The sequence below is a fragment of the Rousettus aegyptiacus genome, unplaced genomic scaffold (assembly GCF_014176215.1).
Source record: "Rousettus aegyptiacus isolate mRouAeg1 unplaced genomic scaffold, mRouAeg1.p scaffold_m13_p_3, whole genome shotgun sequence".
Lineage (NCBI taxonomy): Eukaryota > Metazoa > Chordata > Mammalia > Chiroptera > Pteropodidae > Rousettus > Rousettus aegyptiacus.
In genome coordinates, this window is record NW_023416306.1 from 131,505,000 (window position 1) to 131,520,006 (window position 15,007).

General features: G+C 36.2%; 1 protein-coding gene across 17 annotated transcripts in view; it reads right to left on the reverse strand.

Annotated features, from left to right (window-relative positions):
- HERC1 (HECT and RLD domain containing E3 ubiquitin protein ligase family member 1) overlaps positions 1 to 15,007 on the reverse strand; it is a 163,097-nt gene extending 148,090 nt beyond the window's left edge. For 13 of the 17 annotated variants that reach the window (XM_036218075.1, XM_036218073.1, XM_036218074.1 and 10 more), the window contains exon 1: positions 14,523 to 14,671. The gene's annotated coding sequence lies outside the window, so the exon portion shown is untranslated. Of the gene's footprint in view, positions 1 to 758; positions 854 to 14,522; positions 14,679 to 14,877 lie in introns of those variants that run through there. The other 4 variants (XM_036218062.1, XM_036218060.1, XM_036218063.1 and 1 more) reach the window with 4 other exon arrangements.

The following is a 15,007-nucleotide window of genomic DNA, read 5'->3' on the forward strand; positions in this document are numbered from 1 at the left end:
TCAGGAAGGGGCAGAGGGGGGTTCGTCAAAGGGCTGACTATACAGCCCAGTTTACACAGGACATTACCATTTTATGTCTATTGTGCCAGCATGTACCTTTTTCCTGTGGTAGAAGCAAAAGACCAAATGCCTATGGATATTTTCTTTTAAAAATATAATATCTTAGGTTATAAAGCAGCAAATGGATCTAGAAAAAATCTGGAGAACTACACATTAGAATTTAATAGTGGTTACTCTGCCTGATGGGATAGGTTTCACTTTTTTCTTTATATCTCCCTATACTGCCTAAAAGATTGGTTTTTACAATAGTATATATTATTTTTGACACTTAGAAGGAAGCAACTTTTCTTTCTAACTCAGATCCTCAACTCATTTCAAAAGCATGCACTTCTCTTCTTTAATATCTGATCTTCAAGAACTAAGGTGATATGATATAGTGTAGAAAACTTTAAAAGATGCAGAAATCTGAATTCAAGAACCAGCTTTGCTGTGGAAAATATGGAACCTACCAACATACCTTTGAAGGCTGTCTAGATTAACAAATAAGAATCCATGTTAAAGTGCTTTAATGTAATAGACTATATGAGCTATGTTTATTAGTACAAGCACATGAACGAACTATGTAACCTCAGATTTCATACATAAAATGAGACAGTCTTATTAAATGAGCTCCAATTCACTTCTAAGTCTGAAATTCTAGTAATAACAATGCTCCTTTAACTCAGCCTTCTACCTGCGTCTCTCTTTGGGAGGTATACCTTTTTTATGAATAACAGTGTCCAGGTCTCCATGTTTTCTATCTTCAGTAGGACACACCCCACACTTCACATTCTTCTCTTTCAGCCCTGATTTTCTGAAAGTTAAAGAAAATATGTTTGTTCCCTCCAAAAAGACTTTAAATCCTCTTCTAATCTAATGTTTATTTCATTTCCATCTGCCATATCTTGCAGTGTAGAGTAGTGGCTATGCACATGGACTCTGGAGCCAGGCTGCCTAAATTCAGATCCTGGCTCTGCTATGTCACCAACTCTGCAATGTAATCTTGAATAATTTACTTAATCTCTGTTTGCCTCAATTTCATCACCTGTAAAATTGAGATAACAATAGTGTGTCTACAGCATAAGGTTGTTGTGAAGACTGAACAAATTACAAATGATATAAAAAGGATCTAAACAGTGCGTGGCATGTAGTAAATGTTATAGATGACAGAAGTCCTTTCCTAACATTGCTCCCCTAAAAGTATAATGCTTACTGGCTAAGATAAAATAACCAACCAACATTTGCCTCTTACTTCTATCTCCTTGAAAAATGCCTTATTATTATTTACCTATCAAAAATTTCTCCACATTGTAGTGAAGTCATACACACTCTTTATCATCAGGCATTTTTCTAATTATTCTGTGTTCAAATCTTCTAATCCAATATTTCTCAAAAATTGTTTCCTCTAAAAAATTTGTCCCACTAGTTCTTCAAGATGTTATTGGGGGGAGGGGAGCTTCAGTGATCAAAGAAATTTGGAAAAGTCTGAGTTAATGTTAAACAAGTTTTTTTTTACTGTATGTCTTTAAATGTTAATATGTATTATTAAATTCCATAGGAGGATAAAGTGCATGTTGTTTATCAACTTTATTTGGCCTCAAAAGCCTTTTTGTCAAGGAGTTACACTGAGAAACACTGCTTCAGTTCTTTGACAACCTTTAATACAAAATATGCTGTTATGCAAATTTGATTTATTTTTACATAATAATTTTTTTTTATTATTAGTTTCAAGTACACAGTACATTGGTTAGATATCTATATAGTTTATAAAACAATATCTCTAATTGCTCCTTCTCTCCTCTGGCTCTCCGCCTAGCTGTTACATTAATGCTAACTGCAATCCCTATCCTGTGCTCCTCATCCCTGTGACCACCAACTATTAATTTGTACTTCTTTAACCCTTCACCCCATTCTCTTAGCCCTCTAAGTCCCTTCCCAATTCAGTATTTTTTAAATCTGAGTCACACACAAAGTATGTTCAAATCCATGCTGAAAAATCTGGCTCAAGAAACTAATACCTGCTGCCCTGCATGAATCACTTGAAATTTCTGAATAGGAACACTGACTTCTAAAAAGAACAAACACCAATGACCAGCTCCACATACTAGGTCACAAGCTGTTATCGCACAATGGATGCTAATCTATTTATTGGCCAAACATCCTTTAAACAGTCTAGTTATTCAATATTCTCAAGTTTTCTCTGAATTTTCAATAAAGACTTACACTCTTCCCTGAAAGGAATTCCACCACAGAACTTTGTCAAATCATCCCAGAACCAGTTCTAACATAAATACGATGCCCTAAATATACAATTTACATTGTTGTAGAACTACCCAAAAGAACACCACATAATATATTAGGAAGGAACAGTAGAATTTCACTATTTGGCAATCTCTGATGAATTAATAAATTAAGCAATGATCACCAATAGCCACAGAATTACAAAGAGGGATAAAACTTTATGCACCTCCTGATGGAAACACAAACCATTCCTATTAAGTACTCTTACCAAAAAAAAAAAAAAAAAAAAAAATTAATTCCCGCCCCAAAATCTCACAAATCTTTCAGTTTACAGGAAATTCAGGAGACAGAACACGTTAAATGACATCAGCGACATGCAATCAGCAAAATGGGAAACTTCTCACGGCAAACCACCTTGTTTCTTCAAAAAATGTTAAGGAGGGGGAAAAAAAAGAGATGGAGAGGAAGTTCAAAGATTAAAAATGATTTAATAACATGCCAAACAACTATAAAATATGGAGCTTATATGGATCCCACGTCAAGCAAACTAAATGTATTTAAAAAACAATCAAAAAATATGAAATCTACATATTTGATATTAAGAATCTGCTATAATTTTTTGTGGTATGGTAATGGTATTATGCTTATTTTATAAAGAAACTATCTTTTAGAAATCCATACTGAACTATCAGAAATTTACAAATTAAATATGTCTGAGATTTGGTTGAAAAAAGTACAGGGATTGGAGGTGAGGTGATGGTAAACAGAAATATAGAGGAAACAAGACTGCTATAATAATTCTTGAAATTTAGTGATGAGTACATGAGAGCTCTTTTACTATTCTCTCTACTTTTCTATTAACATGTTTAAAATATTTTGTAATAAAAACATTTTTTAAAAACCCAAAAATGCTGTCTGGGAAATTGAATTACCTGCCTAGGACTGCAAATAGTCTCTACATATTCCCAAAACAGATTAGTGCACAGTCAGGCATAAGTGAATGTAACTTTAACACGATCAAATAATATTTATAAAGTACTATAAGAAATCATTTGACATGAATTTCACTAACACTCAACATGCTAAACTCTCCTATATAATTCCTAATAATTCCTATATAATTATTCTTTTTTAAAGCCCATTAATATCTAATTGAGTTTTCCATGAAAAAAAATAGTGTTTAAGTAAGATTTATTTTTTAACTTTTCTTTATTAAATAAAGCAACAGTCACAGAAAAAACTCGCAGACAATATTGCAGAGTCATCGCCATCTTCCTAGTCCTATGGGCCTATGGTACTTCTGGAATTTACCATCAGCAGACTTATTGCATAAGCGCTCCATCTCACTGAGCTCCAAACGGGACTAGTTTTATCTTGTGTACAAAAAAACCCTTTCCTGCCTTCCTACTCTAAATGAAGAGCCAAACCAACAGATGGCAGACCAAAAGGGGAGAGAGTGGTGATAGGAGGCAGTTACAAGAGAGCATGGGGAAAAAAAATAACAGAACTGAAAGATACTAAGACTACAAAATATTCAGCAATTCCTTAGATTTTTGCAAAACAAAGTCACATTTTGTCAAACATCAATTACTTTAAAGGGATATGATTCTATGAATTTGCATTTGACTTTATTCCCTTACACAGGGTACCTTTAAGAGTTTTGAAAAGTCCCTTTTAGTATCTCAGACCAATTTAAATTAACCGAAGCAATTAAAACTATTTCCAAAATGAACAAAGGAAACAGGGAACATAGTAAATGTTAATTGATATTTCACTAATGCTGATAGATCAGCTTTTTCAGAAGTTACCACACTTTCTTTTTTGACCTCAAAATAGTAAAGCTCCCCACCCCTATCCTAATCTACAATACATTCAAAACAGCATCAATATTACTGTAACCTAACTGGTAGATTTTCATTAAAATATTGATCTTAAATAAAAATTACAATTGTTGATATGAGAACTGTAGTTTTTACACAAATTACATTTCTTAAAAATGCCTAGGCTTTTGATTTAACATACATTAAGAACATGTCAGTTACAACAGGCCATCATGCCACAGATCTAGCAATTCAAGGGCTCCTTCCTCAGGCAGCTACTTCTCTGTGGAAGCTTGTCAAATGGCAGAATATCTGCTCTGCCTATCTCACAGAGGTGTTATAAGGATCAACTGAGAAAATGTTTGCCAAAGTCCTTTGTAAATTAAAAAGCTATATACTAATGTAAATCATTATTATTTTACAACTTGTTTGCACGTTAGACAGGTAGCAGACTAAAGTAGCTTCTTAAACTTAATATCATCGGGTTTCAAGGTCTACCAAGAAAACTTCATACTTCAAGGTATAAAGATTCACTAACGTTCACCTTTTTATTGCAAAGTCCAATTACTATTCTCTCCTATAGTCTATTCCCTTTCTTTGGCAGAAGAGATATGGAAATATCCTTTAAGAAGTCAAAGCAACATGTGCCACCTAAAATTCTAATTGTCACCATGAGCTCCTGAACACCTAGGTAGAATGATCTTGTCCACACAATATTATCTGCTTGGGATTTGGGATCAGCCAAAACAATGGATCAGCCAACACTGAGGCTGGTCATTTCCATTTTCTGCTCCCCACCCCACAGTTTCTACCAATACCCCTCTTTGTTTCTGAATTCTTATTGAGGCTCTACCACTTACTAACTGTGAGATCTTGGGCAAGTTACTTACTCTCTTTGTGCTTCAATTCCCTTATTTGCAAAATAAACGAGTTAAACTGTGGTTTAAAAAATAAGATTGTTCAATGAGATTTAAACATGGTCTAAATATAATGAAAGTGCTTAGAATAATGCCTGGTGCACAGTAAATGATCAATACGTATTACATGCATTTGTCTACTCGACCATACCACCTTCACTAAATTACATAAATCCCTCCATTATGCTCCACAATTCCTTTCAAAAGAATGAGCAATTCTGAGAAAGCAGAAACTATGACCTTATTACTGACAAAATTTCATTACACTATATATGACTGGATACTTGGTTATATAAGAAAGATCAATGATAAATTTATATGAAAGATACTGGCTCCCACATGCTTTTAAATTATATTAACACACAGATAACATAACCTTCCTAGTTCTAGATTAGGTTATCCTATATTTCTAATATTATCAGTTAGCAAAGCTGCAATTGCCCATGACCAAACAGTTTTATGGTATAGTGACTAACAAAAAAATGGTCTTAAAACATGGCAAAATTTAAAAGGGGTCCTATAAATGCTACTACATTAAGTTTAAAAAAGAAAAAAGAAAGCTTGAAAAACAATGTACCCCGCCCCCACCTGCAAACAAAATCAATACAGACTTTAAATCAAGAGTTAGAATAAGGAAAAATAGAACAAGGGAGAAAAAGGAACCCTTATACATTGTTGGTGGGATTGAAAATTAGTATAGCTGCTATGGAAAACAGTCTGGAGGATTCTCAAAAAATTATAAATGGATCTACCCTTTGACCCAGCAATTGCACTTATGTGTATTTATTCAAAGAAAACCAAAACAATCATTCTTAAAGATCTATGCACCCCAATATTCATAGCAGCACAATTACAATAGCCAAGATATGGAAGCAACCTAAATGCCCATTAACAGACTATTGGATAAAGAAGTTATGGTTCATATATACAATGGAATATTACTCAGCCATTAAAAGAAAATGAAATCCAACCATTTGCAATGACATAGATGGACCGAGAGATTATTATGCTGAGTGAAATAAGTCAGACAGAGAAAATACCATATGATTTTACTTATATGCAGAATCTAAGGAACAAAACGAACAAGCTAATCAAACACAGACTCACAAATAGTGGACAATTTGGTGACAGACAGAGGGGAGGAGGAGTTGAGGGCTGGGAGAATGGGGTGAAGGGTTAAAGAGGTACAAATTAGTAGTTGATAGATGATCACAGGGATGGGGAGCACGGGGATGGGGAGCCTGCATAGGGAATGCAGTTAGCATTAATATATTGGCTAGGCAGAAAACCAGAGGAGAGAAGGAGCAATTAGGGGGATTGTTTTTAAACTATATAAATGTCTAACCAATGTACTTTATACTTGAACTAATTAAAATTTTAAAAAGACTTAAAAAAAAAAAGAATAAGGAAAAATAGTTTGCCAGAACAAGAAGTACTACATTAACATCACTACCATTATAATTGGTGGACAACCAAAGAGTATGTTAAACACTGCAACGAGCACAAGAACTGAACTCCGAGCTTAATTTTTACATATTACTTATCTTAGCACATCCTATACACAATTATGTGCTTTTGATAACATTATAAATTCTAAAACTTAACATTTCATGTGTGAGTACCCAATGCACAAAATCCACAATTTTTTTTAACTGACTTAATAGTTTTCCTTTGGCTTAAACCCTTAAAAGGTAGAATCATTTAATCTAATTTTCAGACAATTTTACTCCACAGACAACTTCCTAGAGCAGCATTCTTAATTTACTATGTGCCAGGGTCTTTTCTAAGCACTGGGATGAATAAGACATATGAGGTTCCTACTCTCAAGGAGTTTACATTATAGTAAGGAAGACAAAGAAAGAGCAAGTAGTCAAATAAGTCATTAAATTTCAGGAAGCATAAGTGCTATAAAAAAATAATAAAGCACTTTTCTATAGTGTCATCATTGAAGAGTTCTCTGAAGAGGCAGACTCTGAGAACACCTCTTTAAGCAGACACCTAAATGATGTGAGGGGAGCAGACAGTACAAAGATCTGAAGGAAGAGCTCTACAAGTAGAGCAAGAACAAATACTCAAGCCCGGGAATATACCTGGCATGATCAAAGAATATAGGGAAGTTCGATGTAGCAGAAGTAGAGTGAACAGAGAAAGGTAGGCAGGAACTAACTGCATAATGTAGAACCTTGTAAGTCATAGCTAGGAAAACTGGCTATTTTAATTGTAAGTCATTGTAAAGTACTAAATAGAAGAGTGGCTTAGCTGATTGACAGTTAAAAAGGAGGTCAAGTGAGAAAGCAGGGAAACTGGTTAAGAGATTACTGCAATTATCTAAGCCAATGAAGAGGTGGTTTAGACCAGAGTAATAACGTAAAGATAATATGTGACCAGATTAGAAACATATACAAGAGATAGGGCCAAGAGGATTTGCTGATGGGCCAGTTATAGGGTATTAAAAATTTTTTTTTAAATTAAAAAAAAAAACAAGAATCACAGGAGACACCTAGGATTTTAGCCTCAGTAACTAGTTAAATGGTCCTGCCATTTACTAAGAGTAGTTTCATAGGAAATAATGATAGGACTCACACCTTTTGTATTGTACAAATTTAGTCTGAAATGCCTTTAGAAAGTCAAATGAGACACAGAACACTCAGATGAACTTTGACACTGGACCTCAGGGGAGGCATCTGCGTGTTGAAGATATAAATGTGGGAGTCAATCGCATATAGTTTTCCAAGTCACAGGAATGGATAAACGTAGACTAGAAAAACTTATTTGTTTAATCCTCACACAGCCCTATGAAATAGCAACTATTATTATTCCCATTTTATATATCAGGAAACTGAGGCTCACACATTACTACTTGTCCAACATTATGCTGCTAATAAGCAGTAGAGTTAGGAGGAAAACAAAAAACAGGTCTGACTACAATGACCATGACCTTTCTCAACCGGAGTTCGTCACTGAACCACAGAACTTGAATAGTGAAATGAATATTTTCTCAGTTCTCCCAAGGATGGTACATAACTGTGCCATTCTAGATGCACTGCAGAGAAGTTAATTCTCTACATACAATCGATGTCCACATATCTTAGAACATTAGGGTTTAGTTCTTTCATGGAATTCCAGTTGAGAAAAATACTACTACTCTATAATCATTATTATTATCCCATTGCCACCACCACCACCACCACTACTACTAGGAGTCATTTAAAATGAGAGACTGGTGAACATAAACTACTATCCTGTGACTTTCCATGGCCTTCTCTTTGTAACCTGTAAAATCAAGTGTTATTTGGGGGTTTTATAGCACCCAAGGTGATTTTACTTTAATTAAGACTACAGACCTCTGTTGATTCCATTCACAATATCAATTCATCAGAAAACCACTAGAATGTCAGCTGCTCCAGTGCAACACTTTTTGTTAATGTGTTTCAAACACCTCAACAGTGCCATTTCTGGGAAAGAACCTAAATTTCCAGCATCACTGGGTAGAACTTGTTACCATGTAAGATGAGGATGTGTTTTATGTTGTCTTTGTTTCTTGGCACCACTAAAATCTGACAGGATTCTCCCAAACCATAACTTTAAACTCTCAATTTCATCTTCCTTAAAATTGGTCTAAGGTTCCAGATATGGCTATTACTGGTTAAAAAAAAAAAAAAAAAAAAACCTACCACAAGTAGTTATTCTCTGGTAAACTCCACAAGTATTTCAGAGCACAGGTATGATGAATTAATGCAGCACCTCTATTAAATGCAAAGGTTTCAAATGAATAATTCTGGCTAGAAAATGCATTTCAATAGATTTCACCTGCACAAAATAACCTACATGTGTCACTACAATACTAGTAGACAATGTGTATCATCATCGACCTATAAAAACCAGCCTACTGCAGGCATTAAGTGCCCTTCCACAAAAGGTTCAGGTCACTCAAAAGACTACAGAGCATTTTTTAAAATCAGTCACCTCTGGCTAGATAAATGGTAGGTAGGTAGATCGATCGATCGATTGATATATCGACATTCTGTTGGTGAGGCTGTGGGGAAAACAGGTGCTGTCATACATTGCTGGTGGAAGTGCAAATTAGCACAATACTTCTGTAGAAAAACTTTGCAATGCCTAACAAAACTACATATGCACTTAACTTTTGACCCAGCAATCCCACTTATAGGAAACGATCTTGAAGGTATACCTCTAACAATACAAAACTACGTATGCACAGGTCATTTACTGCAACACTGTTTATAACTGCAAAACATAGGAAACAACCTAAATGCCCTTCCATTGAAGAATGGTTGAATAAATAGGATATATCCACACAGTGGAGTAGTATATGGTTGTAAAAAAAGAGTTAAGAATGTCAAAAGAATATCTCTTCAAAAGAATGAATGGGTTTGGAGTGATTTCTAGGATGTACTATTACCAAGTGAAAAAAGTAGAGTTCAAAAGGGTATCTATAACAAGGCACTCTTCATATAAGAGGAAATAAGAAAACGGTCTGGCAGTTCCTCAAAAAATTAAACAGTTACCACATGACCTGGTGACTCGTGTGTGAGTGTGTGTGTGTGTGTGTGTGTGTGCATGCGCATGTGTAAATTGGAAACATGTCCACACAAAAAGTTGTGCATGAATGTTCATAGCAGTATCATTTACAGAAGCCAAAAAATGGAAAAACCTAAATGTCTATCAATCAATGCATGAAAGAACAAAATGTGGTATATTCATACAATGAAATGTCATTCAGCTATAAAAGAATGAAGCACTGATACATGCTACATAAACCTTGAAAAAATTATGCTAAGTGAAAGAAGCCAGGCACAAATGTCCGCACATACGATTCCATTTGTACAAAATGTCCAGAATAGACAAATTCATACAGATAGTAAATTAGTGGTTACCAGGGGTTGGGGAAGGGGAAATGAGAACTGCTAATGGATACAGGGTTTCTTTGAGGGGTGATGTAAATGTTCTCGAATTAGATAGTGATGGTTGCACAACTTTGTGAATATACTAAAAACCACTAAATTGTACACTTTGAATGTGTGAGTTTTATGGTACATGAATTGTACCTCAATAAAAAAAAAACTGTATGAGAAAAAAGATACAACACACAATATATTCATTTATGTAAAAAAATAATGGAAGTATAAACCAGAAACTGAAAAAATTCTCTAAGTATATCTTTTTATGTAGTAATGTTTAGTACTGGTAATTTTTTTTATGTATATAAATAAATAAATAAATAAATAAATAAATAAATAAATAAATAAAATAGATAGATAAATAGAATTGAACAGGACTACAGGGAACCCAAAATAGAAAACAAAGGGTAAGAAAATAACCTACTTACATTACAGATGAATAAAATAACCACATTAAAAGGAGTGGGGAATAAAAGAACTAACCTAAGTAACTTTGGAAAACAGTATTTTGAGTCAGATACTATAAGGCTAAAGCTATACACAAATACTGCATCCTAATTAGCAAATATGTTTCTCATAAGGGTATGGATTAGCAATTGTTACTACTTGATGTGCATTCTAAAAATGAATAAATAAGTTAGCATACTATAGATTATGAGTGCCAGGTTTGTCCAGAAAAAAGTTACAAATAAGAATAGAGGAAAAGTTGGAATGAAACTTGTGTTGTTGGACTGGGATAGAAGATATCAATATAAACTCACGGTTTTTAATATATAAAGAGAAAGATAAATATAGAAATAAACGTGTACATGCACGCACATGTGTACGCACCTGCATGCACTCACTTATGTGCATGGGCGGGTTAGTATATAAACATATATTTCCTAGCTCTGTCCTGACACCCAAATGAGCACACCTAGCATCCAGATCTTCATTTAAATTCTATTCTCCAGTAAAAGGAAACAGAGCTTATTAAAGAAGTAGTTGATTCCAGGACTGGTACAAAGAAAGATACAAGATGAGCATGGAATAACCTGTGATGTCAGAATATAAGGAAGTGCTCAAAAAAGGATGGATACCAGTCTGAAAGAGTTCCTAATTGCCAAACCTAGAACAATTTGAGCAACCAAATAACACTATTGGATTATAACCTGTAGAATAAAATAAATATCCATGAGATCACACTTATATAAATAATTGAATAAATAAATCAAAAAGGGGTATCTCTTCCTTACAAAAGAATCCCAAAAATTAAATGCAAAAAGAATGAGGGAAATATAAAATCACCATTATGCAAACACCACAGTTATAACTGTTGTAGACAAGATACACCGATGGATGCCAAAATTAGTGGAAGAAAGTTTGAGGAGAAACGGTATATCTGCATAGTCTCAAAGTATCAAGAACAGTTAACTTTACACTTGGTGAATTCAGCAGAGGCCACCTTAACAAAGCCAAGGTTAAATATCACTAGCAGTTAAGACATTTCAATACCATATACCCTCTAATATGATGCACTGAGAAGGACTTTCACTTCTGTGGTTTTCTTGCAAACATACGTAACCTCAATCCAATCATGAGAAAAACATCGTAACCTTAATCTAATCCTGATAAAACCAAAATGGGAAAAATTCTACAAAATAACTGATAAATTGTCAAGATCATGAAAGACAAGGAAAAAAATGAGGAACTGTCACAGATTAAAGGAGACTAAGAAGGCATGATAACTAAATGCAATGTGGGATCCTAGATTAGATCCTGAAACAGAAAAAAAAGACATTAGGAAAAAACTGATGGAATTCAAATAAAATCTGTAGTTAATAGTATACCAATGCTAATGTCCTGATTTTGATCACTGTACTATTGTTATGTAAGTCATCAACATTAGGGGATGCTGTATGAAGTATATATAGGAACTCTGTACTATCTTAGCAACATTTCTGTAAATCTAATATTATTTCAAAAAAAAGTTAAAAATAAATAAAATCCATCAATCATCTTATGCAACTGTCATATTTCATTGTTCAGGGATCGCATCTGAAATTTAATATCCCCATTAATTTAGAGGGCCAAGTAAGTAACAGCAAAACAAACTAAAACCATAAAAATAAGATCTGGCATTTAAAAAGTAAATTACCTACTTTATGTTCCCTTATAAATTTTTTTAGTCAAAAATATTTACTAGCTGTTGTGACTTAACTAGCTTTGCAAACTTCTTTTTACATGACGTAACCATTTTTTTATGTTTTCAACATTATAATAATCTGCACTATGTGCCCATAACAACGCATTTACATTTCATTTGTCTGTTAAACCACAGTTTTATTTACATTAAAAAATTATCCTCAATAGATTATAGTAAATTTGCTACTTATTATTACATAGTTGCCAACTTTAAAATTCAAGTTTTGTTTCACAAGTTAATTTCCTTTAATCCTAACACAAACATCTCCACATCCTAAACCACAGTCATCATTATTAAATTCTGAAAATCTGAGTTTTAAAAGATCGGCTGTTCAGTCCTTTTTTATTTCACATATTAAGAAGTAATTTAGTCTTTGGGGGGAAAGATGCCTGGAATATTCTAATTTTATTGCTATTTGTTATTTGCATCCTCTACTGAACAATCCAATCCAATCAACAACACAGCCTTCAAAATTTCTTTTATCAAATAGGATTTCTGGAGATGTTTACAATTGCTTTCTCCTCTATGCACCATCAGGATGCCTATACTAGGAGTGAAATACATATATGACCAGCAAATGAATGAGTGTCACCTGCAAATAGCATGACTAGAAATTTAAAAAACAAAGTGATAAGAACCTTATGGAAAGCAAAATTCATAAAAGTTTAGAATTACAAGAGGCCTTAATAGGCCATTTAATCCATTCCAACGACAATCCCAGGCAGATGACAATCTATCCTATTTTTAAAAGCCTCCAGGTTTCCAACCTCCCTAGATGTTTCATTCTGCTGTATAATCCTGTCATGTGATTTGGGGGAACTATTACAAGACTATTGTTTGCCCTGCCTAATGCTTTCTTTCCTCAAGTAATATAATGATATATTTTAACTCACTTCCAAGATATGTGTGTGTATAGATATAGGCACACATATGTGCACACAGCCTCCTAGGACATCAGTTTTGCTTGTATAAACACACACTACAGAAACCTACATAATCAAAGGCACATATCCATCCCATCCCAATCACAAAAGCACTATGAAACAAATAATGTCACATAACAATTTTGGTCCAAAAATAACCAATGGAAATCAATTTTATAAAACCTGAGGTAAACAGGTTTCTCCTCCCTACAAATAATCATAGTTTATTTGCTTTCCACAAACACTGCTACTTTTCAGCATCCACTGCAGGCAAAATTTTAAAGACACATATATATTAGATACAAGCAGAATTTTTTTAACGTTTGATTTTTAAAACCATTCAGCAAACAACCATTTAGGAAGAGGGCCCAAAGAAAGAGATAGTGATAACAGAGTACAGCCAGTGATAAGGAACAAGTAACCACTCTAATCAAGCAAGCCAAAGAAATTACTCAAATAAAAGAAATCATTTTTGGAACATACAAAGAATAGAGAAGTTCCAATCAAAGATAAGCCAAGTTCTATCTGAAAAAATTAAGTGTCTATTAGGAAATACACGAAAATGTTAACCATGAAATGCTCTCTGAAAATGGAATTACAAGGATGAGTTAGTTTGTTCAGATTTAGTATTCCTGTTATTCCGATCATCTATATTTTCTACAGTATTACAGACATTATTTTAAAATTAAGACGAATCTGTCCCTGATTTCAAAGCTCTGAAGGATGGATAGCATGTCTTTTACATAATCTCCTGGGAGAGGTGGTACCAGCTCCTGTCCTCCTCATGTCTCCCATGAACCTGCCACCCATCACAGGAAAGATTTCACCATGTTCTCTGGGACAGCTCCTGTCCTCATCATCCTCCTCTCACCCCAAAGACTAAACAATGCATCTCATCTCTACTCCTGGTAGCAAAGGCTATAAATTATTGTATCGAGGGGAGAGAGTTGGAAAGGGATTCACCAGATAATGAGTTGCCCCCGCCCCAATGCAGAGGAAAAGAGAAAGACACCTCGTCCCAACCTCCACCCCATCAAAAGGTGGCCAGCGACGGGGGACACCGAGGTTTCAGCCCTCCTCAGATCCGGAAAGAGTCGGGCCGCCGACTCCCGGCCCCAGACCTGGCAGGGGGAGGAGCGCTCGTTAGCGGATAAAGGAGCGGGGAAGAAGGTCAGAGATGCGACCCCCAAGGGCTGAAGGACAGGTACACCAAGCCGCCGAAGGGGCGGGTCCCTCTGCCCTCTCGGGCCGGCGGCTTGGCTACTAACGTGGCTCTGTATGTGCCTGGGTGGCTGGAGGCCCCTAGGGCCAGGGGGCCTCGCCAAGCCAGTAAGAGTCCCTTGGGCCTTCGCTGCCGTCCACCCGGGACCCCGGCGGCCCCACTCCGCGGCGACCCTGGAACGGCCCCGGCCGGCCTTGCCCCGCCGGCAGGGCGCACGCAGAGGCAGCTAGGAAGATAGAAGAGGAGGCGTTACCGTAAGAGGCTCAGGAGCTGTAGGGGGTGGGGCGCGGCTCCTGCGACCCGAGCCCCTCTCAGCAGTGGCTGCGGTGGCCGCGTCCTTTATTTTTGCTGCAGCAGCGGCGACTTGTCAAAGGGAAAGACGTAAGAGGCGGTGGCAGCGGCGGCCGGCGAGTCTCGCGGGATTTGAGCGGAACTCTCGCGTAGTCCGGAACCCTTGCCCCTCCCACCAGGCCCGGCGCGGGAGGCCAAAAGCGGCTGGGGGAGGAGAGCCAGGACGAGGTTGTGGGAGGAGGGGAAAATGAAAGGGATTTAACTGAGGAGGGGGACACCTACGTTCTTTGGACACCCTGTCCCTGTGCAGCCCTCACCTTTCAGCCCTTGCGAAGTCCGGATCCCGCGAGGACCGGACTCTGTCTATGAGGCACAATTGGAGGCGTTTCACAAAGGACAGTGAGGCGTGGGGGACCAGCCAGCGCGCCCGGTTTTCCTCGTAGTGGG